Raw genomic sequence first — 19,574 nt, forward strand, 5'->3', positions numbered from 1 at the left:
TTTCACCTGCTACCTGTCACTGATCCTGTTGTGAATCATATAAAGTCACTGTGCGGCAAAGTTTTCCTTTTCACTCCATCACACAACTTTGAAGAGATGGCAGTATTAAACATACGTTAGAGACTCCTCCTTTTATGTATATCTACTTGAACCAATCAAATGATTTATTTTTATTCAAAGTCAATCTCATCATCTCCAATGAAGTTTTATCTCAATGCCAGTAGACAAGTCTTAGTTGTTCAATATTGACAATATTGTCACACAATCATACTGCATCTTGTTACGGCTTCTCCAGTCAGAAACTCCACCTTCCCCACCCTCCCTCCGCATTGCAACAACATTTTTGCTTGGTTCATAATTACTAGTGATGGATTAGCAATCCAAAAAGTCATTAGTTTACCAATAAAAAAAAGTTTGATCTTGCTTGATCTTTCATTGAAACGTCCATGTGTGTATTTCAAAATCCAACTATAAAATCATATTAATGTGTTTAGAAGGCAATTTTTAAAAAAAATACACCTATTATAATGCCACCCATTAATAGGCATTAAAATGCGATTTTTAATCATTTTGAACAATAAAGAAGCTTTTTAGAATAATGCTTATTGGATAACAATGGGTTTTGTACAAAGCATCATCAAATCGTAAAACAGACCCTTATTTGACAAAATTAATTGAGAGAACACTTAGTAGTGCATTATTGCAGTTACCATAACAATGCTTTAAATCAGCAGTCAGGTTACAGAGCAACATTAATTCTCCTGTAGTAAAATTAATCATCTGCAGAATTAAACTGTGTGATGTCTAAGGTTTGACATTGATTTTTGTCTTTAATCTAAGTCACACCGAACACATTTGTGGATTTCACTGATCAAGATAGTTGTTAGGTGTTAGATTCCTGTTGGGTGCCGAAACCTCCATGTCCCCGGGCTAGGAAGACCATAATCAGCAAATTTCCTGCTCTTTACAACCATCTCATGATCTCATTTGGTAAGTGCATCTGTGGTTGTCAGGCGAGGATTGTCTCCGGTTGAGCTATGATAGTTTCTGTATGGTTATGTGTGTATATCAGGAAGAACAAAAAGCCATCTCACTATAGCCATCTCACTCCTTTATTGTGCTCACCCCAGTCCAACGCCGGCATCTCCACATCACTCCTTTATTTGACTAAATTCATCCCACATATTATTCATTCACTCCCTCACATGTAGTCAGTTTCTTCCCAAACACCCACCTCTCCAATAGATGATTGCACAATCCGCAAGAGGTCAGAACTGTGATCCAGAATGATTTATTTTCACCTGTTATGTGCTGTTATCTCTTTTTCCAAAGGTCTAAAGGCCCTTTTAGCAGACGATAAAAGATCAATTTTCACTACACCTTGTGGAATCTTCTTCCAGAGGTGGATTGCTCTCTGAGCAAATCAAAATATCCAGCTGAGCTCCCTCTCTGCTCCCTCAGTTTATGTGGGACCTCACTCCTGATTGAGCTCCATTGGGAAGCCGGTCCATCGTTTACAATCTGTTAGCCAATTTGCTGTGCATCTTCCCACTTAGCTGTCTCTCAACCTCTGCACAAACCGTAAGGCCTCATTTTGGCACACAAACTATCATGCTGCAGTTTAGCAAAAGCCTTTTATAAATCGAGATCATGTCTACCAGAGCTTCTTGATCACTTTTTGAAATATCGTTATAAAAATGTGAACCAAGTTTATCAATTATGATTTCATTTTCTGAAGATTTGGGGTATCCCCTTCAGCCACTGTAAGTTCCAAATGTTCACACATAATATTCCACATGATATTATCCTTCTCGTCAAAGAGGTTAAGCACACTGATCTATATTACTGCAGGATTAACTTTCAAACAAGGGGACAATGTATTCCTTTGACATGATCCCAGCTTTGAATGAGCTATTGCAGTGGTTCCCAACCTTTTTCCTTTATGCGGACCACAGGTCGTCATCAAAAGCTTTTGCCGACCACAAATGTACGCAAGCCGCTTTAAACATTATTTTTTGACATAGCCTAAAGCTGACGGGAGTCAAAATTCTCTAACAACGGGCATTAGAAACGCCGCTATTTTTAATAGTTTATTATGCACTCTCAAACACATTGTGGATCACATTACTGTTTGTGAAGCAAATTACATTGCAATGTAACAGCAACGAGGTACACATAATTGTATTATGCTTTTTTACCACGGACCACCTGCAGTATCTCGCGGACCACAGGTTGGGAACCAGCGAGTTATTGAACGTATCACGCAAGATGGCAATACTCTGGGATAAATGACCACTCGCCCTGCTGCTTTTTCTCCCATTAGATTTTTTTCATTTAACCAGCATTTGGAAACAATCAGTCTTATCTGCTAGGTACGGGGTCCGTGTTATAACTAGACCAACAGGTAGCGTGGCAGCTTACACAGGGGGTGCAGATCCGGACACAAGGGGGCTTCTTTAATAACTTTTTGAAAAATCTTTCCTTTTAGGTCCCTGGCCATAATCTTGGCTCAGGTGGGTCCCACTTCCTTTTGGGTCTCAGCTGACATTGCCCTGCTGAATGATTATGGTTGCATGCATTGTGTGAAGATTTACAGTAGCACAGTCGGGTGCACCATGGACATCTCATTGTTTTCGCAGATACTCGACCACCCTGTATGAACCCATTAGTTGTTGAAACTGCAAATATTTGCCTGAGGGATACTTTATAAATTCTCATAATGTGTGTCCCGCATTTCCTCTGAAATGCAGACATTGTACTGAACCAATGCGATGTTTGCAGAGAAGGGAGCTTATTTTCATCTATAAGGAAGCTTATTTTCATCTAAATTGTTACATTTTTGAATCATTCATGCAGTTAAAATGTTCCGAGTAACTCCGTGAGCAATTCTGCAACATCAACATTCAGGGATCTGACCTTTCACAATGTTTTCACCAAAGAGCTTTGCGTGGGCAATGAATTGCGTTCCTTAGCTAACTATCCTATAACATTGTTTTTATTCCATAAGGCGAAACACGAAATATAAACAGACGTCTTTGTTCAACTGCTGGTTTGAACGGGAAAGAGAGGTTTATGGTATAAAATGGCACAATTTTGCTCATGTCTGTTTTGTACAACAGCTTCATGGGAGAGAATAACAAGACGTTTGCACAATGGGAACGAGAAGTTACATTATATCGACAAACAGCTCGGTAACTTGAAACGTCCCTTTGTGTAAAAGCGCTCAATCTCCCGCCTATCTCGCACAGGGGTAATGCACATTCAAGTTTAGCTGCAGCAGGCCGAAGAGAAAATAATTGTCGAAAGCGGGTAGCGGATAGGAGAGTGACCCCGGGGAAATTGGGTTTGAACCTAAAAAGAAAAAGACAAATGGAGAAAATGGGATGGATGTTTTTGTTTTTAAAAAAAGTTTAGGATGTCGGTAATCCAAGAAAAAGGGGCAGAAAAAAAACTTGAACAGCTGGATACATGGAATATACCGCCACCTAGTGACACGCGCCGATATTAGTAGCTAAATACCACAATGCATAAACAGTTTGAAATAAGTGGTGAAATTAGTCAAAGAACATTTTTACACTCAAACATTTCATACCTTATAAAAATTTACATTTTAGCACAGATTTCCCATTACAATGTCATAGCGTAAAAAACATACTCTGCCGGCAGTGTTTAAATTGCCGTGGAACAGAAATAGATGGGTCAGAAAATCACTTTATAAAAGAAATAAACGTTAATTTATGTCCTATCTGTTCAACGAACTATTGCGTCCCGGTGCCTATTACATTAATACATATGTGTGCAATTAAACTGTTCCGAAATGAACTTTCTGTAACCTGTCTTTAAGTTTCATTGTGAAAACCAGTGCCGTTTGTTGTTGCTGATGAACCATTGTTGACCGTAGTTGTTGACAGCCAGCTAGCTCACTGGGTTAGTTACCTTGGATATGCTAGCCTGTATTCCAGCTTTATCTCTTTTCCGAAAGGCTGAGACTTTATTACTTGCCCAGCTGGCGGGGGACTCTCCCGCTTCTATAATTAGATCTCTAACAACTCCAACCGTGGGAATAGGACAAAAAATATACCACAAGCAGCTCATAGATTTCACCAGTTGCGGCGTACTGTCTGGGAGGAGGGGGGAGAGATGGTGTCGTTTTACAGCTCGCACACCTGCTGCACTCTGCCGCTTGGAAATGGTTGAATACCGTTATGGTAAAGTTAATTGTTCGGACTTGAATTGATTTGAAGTTACAGCGCGCGAACACCAAGATATGTCGAAGGAGGTGTCTCCCAAGGAAATAGGAATTAGCATAAAAATAGACATAGAACTGTCATTATTTATCACAACCTGCCTCATTTGCCTTGGGTCAAACCAAAAGATTAGATTGGGTGGGGAGGGTTGCAGTTTATCACCAAATTATACTTATATTGAACCATTTAACAATTATCATCTATATCTGTGTATATATTTGATAAACTCCCATCTGGCGTTCTATTAGTTTTATAAGGACTAATTTACGGAACAATTCAGAATAGTGATTTTAAAACTTCTAAATTGTCCCATTAATACCAAAATTTAAGCAAAGTCTAAATAAAGCGCATTTGCCTTTTCTCTATATAAAGGTTTATTTACGGATGAACGTAAAATATATAATAATGCTTCTCTTTTCTGTTTCCAGGCTGGGTTAGACAGAATCCGCAATTAATAATGTGCAGTGGAGAGAATGGGCTGGTTGAATCTACAAGGACACATGTAATCATTTATTTAAAAGTACAGTATAAGCGCAGGCCACCAAAAAAAATCGAGCAAACACAATTCAGGCTACTACTTTTAAGGATTTGGAGAGCTCAAATAAGAATTTCCGGATTAACTGTGTGTGTGAGTGTTCGCGGCAAAGTGCGGACCTGCCTCAAATGACCATTGCCCCGGGGGCACTAAATGGTGGATTAACATGAAGCGGCTTTAAATCATATCAGAGAAAGTGCAGTGGAGGGTGAGTGATGCCAGGAGTGGTGTGCCTGTAATGTGGCATCAATTAGACTGCGCTCCTGGCACGGTTCACGCGGCATGTGCCAGTCTGGTATTTCTGCTCACTTTGCTCTGCGCTTCCGCGGTGTATCAAAGCCCTGCCAGAAATGCCTCGTCTATCAAATGCTTTGCAATCCATGGGTAGGTGAGGCCCGGGGGGAATTGGTGTGGCGTTTCAGCTTTAAGACCTGTTCCAGTCCATCTCGCGATCCTTAAATTATTGTTTGTCGGAAGGAGCCCAGTGAAATAATTCGGCCTTCAATTTCTGCGCGGCAGTCCGACTACGGTTAGGTGAATTCACTGGGTGCTGCACTGTGAAGGAGGGGCCTGTGTGATTGTCTGAGCTCGGCTCCCTGTCTGGACTTTGTCACCAGGCGGCATCCGGCCGCATGGAGGGCGCGTTGGCTTCGTGTGTTCAACCTACCGCCTGGAGCCACTCGGGCTCACCCTGGGTCCTAACGCCTGATGGAATCGCCACATGCATCAGTTTTGTCCAGCCCAAGTGTTGCACAGTTTACTTACTATGGGGCGCTGGGAGTGTGCTTTACATTTCCCAGTAGAACAAAATCGCAATTTACAAATATAAATGATGGTCACCTGTCATGGTCACCTCAAATGACCATTGCCCCGGGGGCACTAAATGGTGGATTAACATGAAGCGGCTTTAAATCATATCAGAGAAAGTGCAGTGGAGGGTGAGTGATGCCAGGAGTGGTGTGCCTGTAATGTGGCATCAATTAGACTGCGCTCCTGGCACACAGCATATTATCTTCCACGTGAGTTCACTTCAGCCATTATCACAGTGGTCTACATCCCACCCCAGGCAGTAGTGAGGAAGGCGCTGGACGAACTATACACAGTAATAAACAACTACGAAACAGAACACCCGGAGGCCTTGTTCATCGTGGCCGGAGACCTCAACAAGGCCAACCTCAAGAGTGTGCTGCCAAAATTCCACCAGCACATCTCCTGTCCCACCAGGGGCGACAACACTCTTGACCACTGCTACTCAAAAATCAAGGGCGCCTACCGTTCCATCCCCCGACCGCACTTTGGGAAATCAGACCATAAGACGGTGCTCCTTCTCCCGGCATACAAGCAGAAACTCAAGCGGGAGAATCCAGCTAAGAAGGTTGTGCAGTGCTGGTCCGAGGAGACAGAAGAGCTCTTACGTGACTGCTTAGAGACAGTGGACTGGTCCATATTTAAGAACTCAGTGACCAACTTAAATGAGTATGCCACCACCGTCACAGACTTCATCAGCAAATGTGTGGACGACTGCGTGCCAAAGAAAGCAGTATGTGCGTTCCCCAACCGGAAACCATGGCTCAATCGCGAGATTGACTCCCTACTGAAGGACAGATCTGAGGCGTTCAAGGCAGACGACCCTGACCTATACAAGAAATCCAGGTACGACCTCCACAAAGCCATCAGGAATGCCAAGAGAGAATATCAAACCAAGCTAGAGTCACAGACAGACTCTCGGCGGTTGTGGCAAGGACTAAACAACCTAACGGGCTACAAAGCGAAGCCGAACAGTATCTCTGGCAGCAGCGCACCACTCCCTGATGAACTCAATGCATTCTATGCCCGGTTCGAGCAGGCAACCAACAATCCGTTGGCGAGTGTCCCAGCAGCCCATAATTCACCCATACCCACCAACACAACTTCCGAAGTCAGATTGGCCTTCCTGAAAGTGAACCCTCGGGAGGCGACGGGCCCAGACGGGATCCCTGGTCGTGCACTCAGAGCCTGCGCGGACCAGCTGGCAGAGGTATTCACGGACATCTTTAACCTGTCCCTACTCCACTCCGAGGTCCCCACCTGCTTCATACCGGTACCAAAGAAGAACCAGGCAACGTGCCTCAATGACTACCGACCAGTGGCCCTGACTTCAGTCATAATGAAGTGCTTCGAGAGGTTGATCATGAAGCGCATCACCTCCATACTCCCAGAACGCCTTGATCCACTGCAATTCGCCTACCGCTGCAACCGGTCCACATCAGACACCATTTCCCTGGCCCTGCACTCATCCCTAGAGCATCTCGAAAACAAGGACTCCTACATTAGACTCCTATTTATTGACTACAGCTCCGCCTTCAACACCATAATCACAGCCAAGCTCATATCAAAGCTCCAAAACCTAGGACTTGGCTCCCCACTCTGCAACTGGATTCTCGATTTTCTGACCAACAGACCACAATCAGTAAGAATGAACAACAACACCTCCTTCACAATAGTCCTCAACACCGGCGCCCCGCAAGGCTGCGTACTTAGCCCCCTACTCTACTCCCTGTACACACACAGCTGCATGGCAAAACTTGGTTCCAACTCCATCTACAAGTTAGCTGACGATACGACCATAGTGGGCCGGATCTCGAATAACGATGAGTCTGAATACAGGAGGGAGATAGAGAACCTAATGGAGTGGTGTAGCAACAACAATCTCTCCCTCAATGCCAGCAAAACTAAAGAGCTGGTAATTGACTTCAGGAAGCAAAGTACTGTACACACCCCTGTCAGCATAAACGGGGCCGAGGTGGAGATGGTGAGCAGTTTCAAATACCTAGGGGTGTACATCTCCAAAAATCTGGCCTGGTCGACCCACGTCGACGCTACCACCAAGAAAGCACAACAGCGCCTATACTTCCTCAGGAAACTAAGGAAATTCGGCATGTCCACATTGACTCTTACCAACTTTTACAGATGCACCATAGAAAGCATCCTATCAGGCTGCATCACAGCCTGGTATGGCAACTGCTCGGCCCAGGACCGCAAGAAACTTCAGAGAGTCGTGAACACCGCCCAGTCCATCACACGAACCTGCCTCCCATCCATTGACTCCATCTACACCTCCCGCTGCCTGGGGTAAGCGGGCAGTATAATCAAAGATCCCTCCCACCCGGCTTACTCACTCTTCCACCTTCTTCCATCGGGCAGGAGATACAGAAGTCTGAAAACACGCACGAACAGACTCAAAAACAGCTTCTTCTCCACGGTCACCAGACTCCTAAATGACCCTCTTATGGACTGATTTCATTAACACTACACCCTGTATGCTTCATCCGATGCCAGTGCTTATGTAGTTACATTGTATATGTTGTGTTGCCCTATTATGTATTTTCTCTTATTCCTTTTTCTTCTCATGTACTTAATGATCTGTTGAACTGCTCGCAGAAAAATACTTTTTACTGTACCTCGGTACACGTGACAATAAACAAATCCAATCCAATCCATGGAAGGAAAATAAACTTGGCTTATTTCGAACAGCATCCCAGCATGGACTGGTTGGGCAGAATGGCTTGATTGCGTATTGCATTTCTATGTAAAATTCCCTGCGTACTTTCTCTTTCGGATGACTAGTATATTACATAAGATACCATGTTATTGTAGCTCAATTTGCTAAGCTTGTGCTACAATATTGAATTTATTTACGATCTTTCAAATGAAGTAACTGATGATCACACAATGATGTCAAAATTGAGAAGCAATCTGAAACACAGTTATAATTTTACTAAAGTGTCCTTTTCTTACAGTTTAATTCTGTCCAAATTGACTAGTTACACAGGACATACCATTGAAAAATGTATAGTGTATTCCTTCACTTATATTGCATCTACCCACCTTAGATTGGTACTTTGGATAAAGATGTACAGTTGACTAACCAATGTTTAACTTCTGACTGCACATTGCTGCAGGTAACTTTAACATCGTTGACAAAGGAAGTCTGGGAATCTGTTCTTGGATCATGTATAATTCTACTCTCTAACCAATTAATTTAAAAAACATTTTTTTTAGAGTACCCAATTATTTTTTTGTTTTTTTCCAATTAAGGGGCAATTTAGCATGGCCAATCCACCTAGCCTGCACATCTTTGGGTTGTGGGGGTGAATCTCACGCAGACATGGGGAGAATGTGCAAACTCCACACAGACAGTGACTCCGGGCCGGGATTCGAACCCGGGTCCTCGCACAGCAGTCCTAGTGCTATCCACTGTGCCACATGCTGCCCTACTAACCAATTAATTTTAATGATGTGAGCAGGAGGAACTTCAGCTCAAACTTTGGAAAATTTGTTTAGTTCCTAGAAAGTCCCATAGATAACTGGGACACTTTTAAAATGCATCTTCACATTGGCATGCTGTGCCAAGTGTAAACTTCAAGTGCTGACCAAGACCTTCTTTCCAAAGGTATCAACATTTTAAAATATTAATTTGTGGGATGTGGGCTTCATTGGCTAGGTCTACATTAATTTTCCATTCCTAATTTATCTTGAGAAGATGGTAGTGAGCTGCCTGTTTAAACTGCTGCAGTCCATGTGGTGTAGGTACACCCACAGGGAGGGAGTTCCAGGACTTTGACCCAGTGACAGTGAAGGAATGGCGATATATTTTCAAGTCAGGATGGTGAGTGACTTGGAGGGGAACTTCCCGATGGTGGTGTTCCCATGTATCTGTGCTGAGAAGTCCTATCAGTTAGGTAAGGCAGGACAACACCCTTAATTTGCTTCTATCAGTGCCAGCAATTAACACATTAGAGCTCTTGTTCAGTTGCAACGATTGCACCAGTGTTAATGAGTGAGATGTATGTTTGGACCCACTGATGGAAGCAGTGCTCCACTCGCTTCTAAACCCAAATTATCATTGTGCATGTAGGCTTTTTTTATTCATTTATGTGATGTAGATATCGCTAGCAAGACCAGAATTTGATGTCCATTCCTAATTGATCTTGGGACTATATCTGCCATTACTCTACACATAATGATAATAATAATCGCTTATTCTCTCAAGCAGGCTTCAATGAAGTTACTGTGAAAAGCCTCTAGTCGCCACATTCCTGCGCCTGTTCGGGGAGGCTGGTACGGGAATTGAACCCATGCTGCTGCCTTGTTCTGCATTACAAGCCAGTTATTTAGCCCACTGTGCTAAACCAACCCCTCTGATACATCAGTATCAGAGGAAAGTAAAGTGCCCACTGTGTAGGGTCCACTGCACCACAACAGGAAACTAAGGAAATTTGGCATGTCCACATTGACTCTTACCAACTTATACACGTGCACCATAGAAAGCATCCTGTCTGGTTGCATCGCAGCCTGGTATGGCAACTGCTCTGCCCAAAACCACAAGAAACTTCAGAGAGTAGTGAACACCGCCCAGTCCATCACACAAACCCACTTCCCATCCATTGACTCTATCTATAACTCCCACTGCCTTGGAAAAGTGGACAGCATAATCAAAGACCCCTCCCAATCGGCTTACTCACTCTTCCAACTTCTTCCATCGGGCGGGAGATGCAAAAGTCTGAGAACACGCACTAACAAATTCAAAAACAGCTTCTTCCCTGCTGCTACCAGACTCCTCAATGACTGTCTTATGGACTGATCTGATTAATAATACACTCCTGCATGCTTCACCCGATGCTGGTGTCTATGGATTTACAATGCGTGCCTTGTGTTGCCCTATTACGTATTTTCTTTTCATTTACTAAATGATTTGTTTGAGCTGCACGCAGAAAAATACTTTTCACTGTACTTTGGTACATGTGACAATAAACAAATCCAATCCAACTGCACACTGAGATGTATTTATCCCTGGGTCTAAAGTCTGATTACCTGCACGCATCTACTAACCTCCGGTGCAAAATCAGACTTGTGTTCCAAGTAAATTAAGCAGGTAATCTTTAGTTAGAACCATAGAAACGCTAAAGTTCAGAAAGGGGTCATTTAACACATCATGTCTGCGCCCTAGGGCATTTTGACAGAATTTTACCTATTAGCTCTGAAACATATTAGCTCCTTTCCATTAGCCCAGCAGGCTTACATCTATCTTTGGTTTTTCCCCTATCTCCCTTCGGCACCTCCCTGAGCTGATCTTGTCTGTGAGGGAAATTTCTGTTCTTCCTATTCCCATTCAGCTGTTGACCATTCAATTCCCCTTCCTAATTCCTATGCCAATTGATATTTTAGCAATTTTCTCTTCTTGTGTACTGTGCCCCTCTCCTCAAAAGAAACACGTGTTGATCCTTTCCATGAGGACTATCACCCCATCTCCAATCACTCTTTTTCCACTAAAGCTCTTGAGCATCTTGTCAATTCCCAATCTGTGCCCATTTTTTCTGGAACTCCATGTTTTAAATCCTCCATCTAGGTTCTACCCTAACCGTGGGCCCTCGTACCAAAACATCTTTTATCACAGTCACAAATGACGCTCCATGTGACTATTTTTTAAAATTTAGAGCACCCAATTTCTTTTCCAATAGAGCGGCAATTTAGTGTGGCCATTAACTACCCTGCATATCTTTTGGGTTGTGGGGGTGAGATCCACGAAGACACATTCTGTGTGACTATGACAATGGTAAAATATTCCTTCTTGTCCTTCACCCATCTGCACTTTTGACATAGTTGGCAACACCATCCTCATCCAACGCACTGTAGTCCCGCTGGGTGGGACTGGTTCCATTCTTATCAATCCCATCAAAGTCAGAGGTTCACTGGCAGTTTCTCACTGTTACATCTGATGAACATCATAAATCTTCTGGGAGGCAGCCTAACTGCCTCCATGTCCATTTTCCAATTATGGATGCTAGGCATGTTCCTGAGGTGCCCGCCAAAGTGGTAATTACTATTTTAGATTAAAACATGCCCACAGTCTGCCAGGCCACCCCTGTGGAGGGGAAACATGATGGCCTGTGTCCACAGCCGTGGCCTCCTCATTGCTACAATACCCAGTACCAGTGAGCATCGGGAAGTGAAAGAGGCCTTGCTGCCTCTCCATCGACCCCACAAGTGGCAAATCACCTGAGTACCTGCTGCCCTTTAGCTTTGTTGAGCCGCCCATCTTCAATCTCGGCAGTTTCCATAATTTTGCCAACAGTTGGGCACTAAATTATTTAGATTGGCTTCTCACTTTGTCAGGCAGGTAGTACTTGCAGGTTTCACCTTGCCTCTAGTGGGATTGGTTGGAGGCAGAAACTCATTAGCTTACTGGCCAACGTTTCCCCTGGTCCAGCCTTCAAGCCTGCCTCTGGGGTCCGGGGAGATTCACCCTTTAACTTTGTTTCTTCCTCCCCATGATACCTGCTGTGCATTTCCAGTCATTTCTGTTTTTATTTCAGATTGATCGCATTGTTAGGTATTTTCCTTTTGCCATACTTAAACTGTTTTGATTCCCAAATATATGAATTAATTATTGATAAATTAACTGTACATATTGTATTTCAATGTCCAATTTCAGACATTTTGGGATGAGGATATTCAACATTAGAATTGTTCAGATGTATTAAGACCATAAGACATAGGAGTGGAAGTAAGGCCATTCGGCCCATCGAGTCCACTCCACCATTCAATCATGGCTGATTTCAACTCCATTTACCCGCTCTCTCTCCATAGCCCTTAATTCCTTGAGAAATCAAGAATGTATCAACTTCTGTCTTAAAGACACTCAACGTCCCGGCCTCCACCGCCCTCTGTGGCAATGAATTCCACAGACCCACCACTCTCTGGCTGAAGAAATTTCTCCTCATCTCTGTTCTAAAGTGACTCCCTTTTATTCTAAGGCTGTGCCCCCGGGTCCTAGTCTCCCCTGCTAATGGAAACAACTTCCCTACATCCACCCTATCTAAGCCGTTCATTATCTTGTAAGTTTCTATTAGATCTCCCCTCAACCTCCTAAACTCCAATGAATATAATCCCAGGATCCTCAGACATTCATCGTATGTTAGGCCTAACATTCCTGGGATCATCTGTGTGAATCTCCGCTGGACCCGCTCCAGTGCCAGTATGTCCTTCCTTAGGTGTGGGGCCCAAAATTGCTCACAGTATTCTAAATGGGGCCTAACTAATGCTTTATAAAGCTTCAGAAGTACATCCCTGCTTTTATATTCCAAGCCTCTTGAGATGAATGACAACATTGCATTTGCTTTCTTAATTACGGACTCAACCTGCAAGTTTACCTTTAGAGAATCCTGGACTAGGACTCCCAAGTCCCTTTGCACTTCAGCATTATGAATTTTGTCACCGTTTAGAAAATAGTCCATGCCTCTATTCTTTTTTCCAAAGTGCAAGACCTCGCACTTGCCCACGTTGAATTTCATCAGCCATTTCTTGGACCACTCTCCTAAACTGTCTAAATCTTTCTGCAGCCTCCCCACATCCTCCATACTACCTGCCCCTCCACCTATCTTTGTATCATCGGCAAACTTAGCCAGAATGCCCCCAGTCCCGTCATCTAGATCGTTAATATATAAAGAGAACAGCTGTGGCCCCAACACTGAACCCTGCGGGACACCACTCGTCACCGGTTGCCATTCTGAAAAAGAACCTTTTATCCCAACTCTCTACCTTCTGCCTGACAGCCAATCGTCAATCCACGTTAGTACATTGCCTCGAATACCATGGGCCCTTATTTTACTCAGCAGTCTCCCATGAGGCACCTTATCAAAGGCCTTTTGGAAGTCAAGATGGATAACATCCATTGGCTCTCCTTGGTCTAACCTATTTGTTATCTCTTCAAAGAACTCTAACAGGTTTGTCAGGCATGACCTCCCCTTACTAAATCCATGCTGACTTGTCCTATTCCGACCCTGCACTTCCAAGAATTTAGAAATCTCATCCTTAACAATGGATTCTAGAATCTTGCCAACAACCGAGGTTAGGCTAATTGGCCTATAATTTTCCATCTTTTTCCTTGTTCCCTTCTTGAACAGGGGCGTTACATCAGCGATTTTCCAATCCTCTGGGACTTTCCCTGACTCCAGTGACTTTTGAAAGATCATAACTAACGCCTCCACTATTTCTTCAGCTATCTCCTTTAGAATTCTAGGATGTAGCCCATCTGGGCCCGGGGATTAATCAATTTTTAGACCTCTTAGTTTCTCTAGCACTTTCTCCTTTGTGATGGCTACCATATTCAACTCTGCCCCCTGACTCTCCGGAATTGTTGGGATATTACTCATGTCTTCTACTGTGAAGACTGACGCAAAGTACTTATTCAGTTCCTCAGCTATTTCCTTGTCTCCCATCACAAAATTACCAGCGTCATTTTGGAGCAGCCCAATGTCAACTTTTGCCTCCCGTTTGTTTTTAATGTATTTAAAGAAACTTTTACTATCATTCCTAATGTTACTGGCTAGCCTACCTTCAAATTTGATCCTCTCTTTCCTTATTTCTCTCTTTGTTATCCTCTGTTTGTTTTTGTAGTCTTCCCAATCTTCTGACTTCCCACTACTCTTTGCCACATTATAGGCTTTCTCTTTTGCTTTGATGCATTCCCTAACTTCCTTTGTCAGCCATGGCTGCCTAATCCCCCCTTTGATAACCTTTCTTTTCTTTGGGATGAACCTCTGTACTGTGTCTTCAATTACTCCCAGAAACTCCTGCCATTGCTGTTCTACTGTCTTTCCCACTAGGCTCTGCTCCCAGTCGATTTTCGTCAGTTCCTCCCTCATGCCCCTATAGTTACCTTTATTTAACTGTAACACCTTTACATCTGATTCTACCTTCTTTCTTTCAAATTGGAGATTGAATTCGATCATATTATGATCACTGCCTCCTAAGTGCTCCCTTACTTTAAGATCTTTAATCAAGTCTGGCTCATTACATAACACTAAGTCCAGAATGGCCTGTTCCCATTATTGTTCTCCCCATTATTGTTTGTATGCAGTATAATGTGGATTTGTATGTTGTTCCCCTCACATCAATTTGCATTATGTGTCCTGCCTACTTAATATATCCACTCTTCTCAATTAAAATAAAGAAATACTTTATTTCTTTTGCATCAAGTGATTCATATGTGCACTCATAAAGAAGGCCATAATATTTAAATCAGATTTATTCTCCAATTCTTGTCTCCTTCAAAATAATTCAAAAATGGTCGGAGAGTCATTTCTGGCTGCAGAGAAGTAGAATTGATGATTCTGTGCTTACAGATAGTGTTACTGAAGGCAATATGCAAGTGACAACGAGTGGGGGAGGGGGGGTTATCAGGTTTGGACCCATGGGGTACAACACAAGATAACTGTAAACATGTGAAGAAAAACCATTGGAGGGAATTAATTGAATGGATTTTGGTTATTAGGAATGAGGCCATGAGTGAGAGCGACATGGTGGCACAGTGGTTAGCACTGCTGCATCATCGACAAGTGTCTTATCTAACCGTAAATGATTGTTGGCTGTTACAATCTGAATTTCATTAACAGTAAATGGAAGGAGTAATGGGGAAGATATCTTCTGTTTGATATATGTAGTAAATTTGTAAATGTGTTTATGGCTTTGCTGGTCCTCCTGTCATATTTTTGCTGGTATTACAATTTCATGAAGAGAAAGGGATGGTAGCATGCATGACGGCTGGCTATATAAATACATGGCACACAGATGTAGAGAGCTGAAGATTCCAGGTTGGATCTCAGGTCTATGCTGTATCAATTGATCACAGTTTGACCATCCGAGTCCCTGGGAATCAAAGGAGATAAATTAATCAAGTGTTTGTTTCGACCATTATATAGAACCTTTGCTGGAGATTATTCAAGTGTTGATGTCCAATGAGGACAGGATTGGATTCAGCTCTCCACGGCGGCACAATGGTTAACACTGCTGCCCCACAGCGCCATGGACCCGGGTTCAATTCCGGCCTTGGGTAATTGTCTTTGTGGAATTTGCACATTTTCCCTGTGACTGCGTGGGTTTCCTCCGCTTGCTTCTGTTTCCTCCCACAGTCCAAGGATGTGCAAGTTAGGTGAATTGGTAATGATCAATTGTCCCTAAGTGTCCAAAAAGGTTAAGGAGGAGGCATGGGCCTGGATGGGGTGCTCCTTTGGCGAGTTGTGCAGATCTGATGGGCTGAATGGCCTCTTTCTGCACTGTCAGTATTCTATGATTCTATGAACTCAAATGCAGTGGTTGAATATCTTATCAACTGAAATGGTATAGGTTCGCATGTAAAGGATAGTCATGAAATACCAGCAATAATGCCGATACTTTCGGACCCAGACTTGAGAGATCCCTTCAGAAACATTAGGTAGAAAATTAGATGCAAAAGATATGATGGTAAGAAATGAGAGGCATCCACTATCACCTTATAACTTAAACTTGTATTTTCAGATAAACCATGCCACTTACATTAAACACCTTGTTAGCAATCAATTTAAAACGACAGTAAATTATATAAATGGCATTACAATTTTCACTGTTTCTCTTAGATTGTGTTTGTTTCCTTCATGAAGCAGGTATTGACTATTTTTTCTCTATGGAGATTGTTTTGACAGTTGTTACATTCTTTGGGTAGGATCGTTTGTTTTATGCATTGTTAATAAAATTCAGATTTACTCCAAACATTCTGCAAAGATGATATTTGCAAATTGGTTTTGACAGTTCAGTAGCACAATATGCCCTGGCTATATTAAAAAGTTTCCCTGAGTTACAATTACATTTCATTGAATACAACAGTAAACCAGTCACACATGATGCAGGAATAACATGTTTTGAATTTTAATCGATCCTTAAGTGGAATAAATGCAACATTTTAGAATACTACCGTTGTTATTCTTCGGAGATTTCATTCACACAGTGACGTTTCTTTGTGAAAATAGTTTTTGACTTGTTACATTTTTTGAAGTGAATTATTTATCCTTTTGGCCAATGGCAATTTTGTCTGCTCTTTTCACTGCTCACATTCACGAGTATTGACAGAGCAATTTCATTCTGTTAACAGTGTAAAAGCACTGAGGTTGTAACTGATATAATACACTATCCTGTTTCACCTCCTCCAGCCGTAATGCCTATTATTTTTCTTAACGGATTTATAAGCAGTACAGTACTGACTTTGAAAAAAAACACACAACCATGAAAGGACTCAACAAGTATGTGTGTTCATAGTTGTCTCTGGCATGAAACAATGCAACATCAGTGATACGCCAGGTTACCATTAGCAACCTATAACCTGTGTGGCCGGGTGTGTGTGTGTGTGTGGGAGTGAGCTGGCTTCCTTCATGAGGTTTATAATACAGGCAGCTTGAGGGACTGAAAGGGGAACCGCGGCAAATCCTAAAGTCTGTGAACTCTGAACGTATCTATTTGATCCCATTAAAAGTTTAATACGTGGAAATTAAAATATATATAAGATAGCTATAATCCTTTGAAAACCGTGATCCAATATTTATCTTTTTCAGATGGAAACTCATCACAGTAAACACCGTGCCTTTAAAAGAAAAGCTTTTTTGCCTTATATAAATACAGTTTGAGGTCTGAGATATTCCCCATGCAACTCTGAGAGGCATTAGGACCAAGAAGCAATCTCTCCTTCGGGAGGACTAACTCGTGTGTCAGAAACGCGCGATCCAACATTCTCCGAGTGACTGGCAACATGCCGACTGCAAAGGGTTCGCTTCTTTCTCACGACCTTTCAGGTTTCTGATGTCATCTGGGAGCTATTCATTTCCTGCCAGAAGCATTGCCTGCAAACCACCTTGGCCGCAGTGAAGCCCAAGGCTTGGTACGAACTCAGCTAAATCATAAGCTGCTGTCCGAATACAATAAAAGCAGAAATAGATTGCACCATATGGTAGCACTTAGCGCCAAGAGGGAAGCAAGGCTGCACTTCATGTGTGTAAGGAGTGTGGGAAAAGTTAATTGACATTAGTGACAACCTCCAACCAACTTATGATGTCCAATTTAACCATATGATTGCAACACTGACCAAACTATCGAAAAGTCAAGAGTTCTCGTTTTACCCGCCAATTTAAATATTCTGTGATCTTGTCTCTTTTCCTGTCAGGTTCATATATGTTTTGCTAACTTTAAACATATGAGATAATTTTTTTAAATCTTCTTGGTCTAAAGTTGCCTAAGAAGCATTTAACAAGACGTGAGTGGGTTCAGAACTGATGATTTTATTGTAATATTGTATAGCTGTGCAGATAGTTCGTTAGGTCAGTGTTCTTGGGGAAAGTTCATATTTGCAGAAGGAAGCATCACAGACCACATATACATCAAAGGGATGTAAAGGTCACAACCAGAAAGAAAAACCCGTTTGAATCAAAACGTTTTACTGGAGTTTGCATGCCCTGACACCAGTGTGTGTGTGTAATGATACCGCGAGTTTCCTGATTAAAAACCAAACCATGTGTAATCAGCTGTTGTGTTGAGCATAATACCGCCTTCGGTGTGATAACTGCGCGCTCCCTCTGAGCTGCAACACAATGGCACTTATATTCTTTATGGCGATTGTTTTTTTCTCTGATCGACAAGTTATAGTCCACCGGGAGCCTGAAATACTTCTGGACCTTTTACCACAATGATGAGATCAAGTCTTCGGGAATAATACAGTAAAGTATCTGGTTGATTTGCCCGCATAGTTTATATTGTATTGTCGGCTAAACCACATGAATAGCACATTAAACACCTGGGGCTCTTAGAGAGATTAGCCTGTTTTTGTAACTTTCACACAATACAAACTTATTTTTTTCAACAAAAAAAACCCTACGAGTTTCAACCTTCACTGCAAACGCTAATATGTCTGACTCGCATTTTCTCTTTGTCTGGTGGCTCCCCTTGTCCCCCACCACCTGGGTCCATGAGCAACCACCTGCGTTACCAGGCAAAATACAACAAGTTTTGTGGTAGGACTCCACAAATTCCCTGCAGAATCTGTGACTGTTTAAAACTGCCTTTTCTGGCCGATGCTTGTAAGAGGCGAAACTCGATACCGAGAACAGGTTTCTTGACATCTGATCGTGGAGTTTACACATAAGGATTTCGCATAAGTAAGGACCCCTTTTCTCATTCCTCGACAATAGGTCAAATCAGGCGCCAAAGTTAAATCCCGAGGAGGTACGAGGCCGATGATTAGATGGAAAAGGCCATTTTATCTCCCTGATCCCAATATCCCTGGTGGGGTATTGAAACGTGAGTGGCGTTATCACCCAAGACAACAAAGTAAGATTCGCATCTTCAGTTCCTTTCCTTGCCCTATTACTACCCACTTGGGATCTGTACCGCCAGGCCAGTCCTTTTGAACCCATAGAATCCCTATCATGCAGAAGGAGGCCATTCGGCCCATTCCAGTCTGGACCGACCCTGCGAAATAGAGCCATATCTAGTCCCACTCCCCCCGCCTAACTTGCACATCTTTGGACGCTAAGGGGCAATTTAGCCTGACCAATCCACATAGATTGCACATCGTCCTGATTGTGGGATGAATCCTGGAGCACCCAGAGGAAACCCATCCAGACTCGGGGAGAACATGCAAACTCCAAACAGCCACCCAAGGCTCGAATCGAACTCGGGTCCCTGGCGCTGTGAGGCAGCAGTGCTAACCACTGATAATCTCTCTTTGCCTCTCGCGACCTTCCCTCTTGTTCTTTTTCCCACCTTCCCAATACACTTGCTTAAAACCCTGTACATTTCTAACGTTTCCCAAATTAAAGATCATGCGAGATTTTCCTACTCTCTCTCTCTCTCCCTCCACAGATGCTGCCTGACCTGCTGAGTATTCCCTGTGTTTATTTCAGATTTGAAGTATCCGCAGTGTTTTATTTTGGGACCAGATTAAGATCCTG

At 42.8% G+C, this 19,574-nt stretch overlaps 1 long non-coding RNA gene across 1 annotated transcript; it reads left to right on the plus strand.

The window, feature by feature from the left end:
• The first annotated feature begins 4,051 nt into the window (after positions 1–4,051).
• On the plus strand, positions 4,052–18,145 carry LOC140389297 (uncharacterized). Its single transcript, XR_011934326.1, has 2 exons — positions 4,052–4,208; positions 17,187–18,145. It is a non-coding gene; the product is annotated as an uncharacterized lncRNA (long non-coding RNA).
• The last annotated feature ends 1,429 nt before the right edge of the window (positions 18,146–19,574 follow it).

This window comes from Scyliorhinus torazame, chromosome 14, assembly GCF_047496885.1.
Source record: "Scyliorhinus torazame isolate Kashiwa2021f chromosome 14, sScyTor2.1, whole genome shotgun sequence".
Taxonomy (NCBI): domain Eukaryota; kingdom Metazoa; phylum Chordata; class Chondrichthyes; order Carcharhiniformes; family Scyliorhinidae; genus Scyliorhinus; species Scyliorhinus torazame.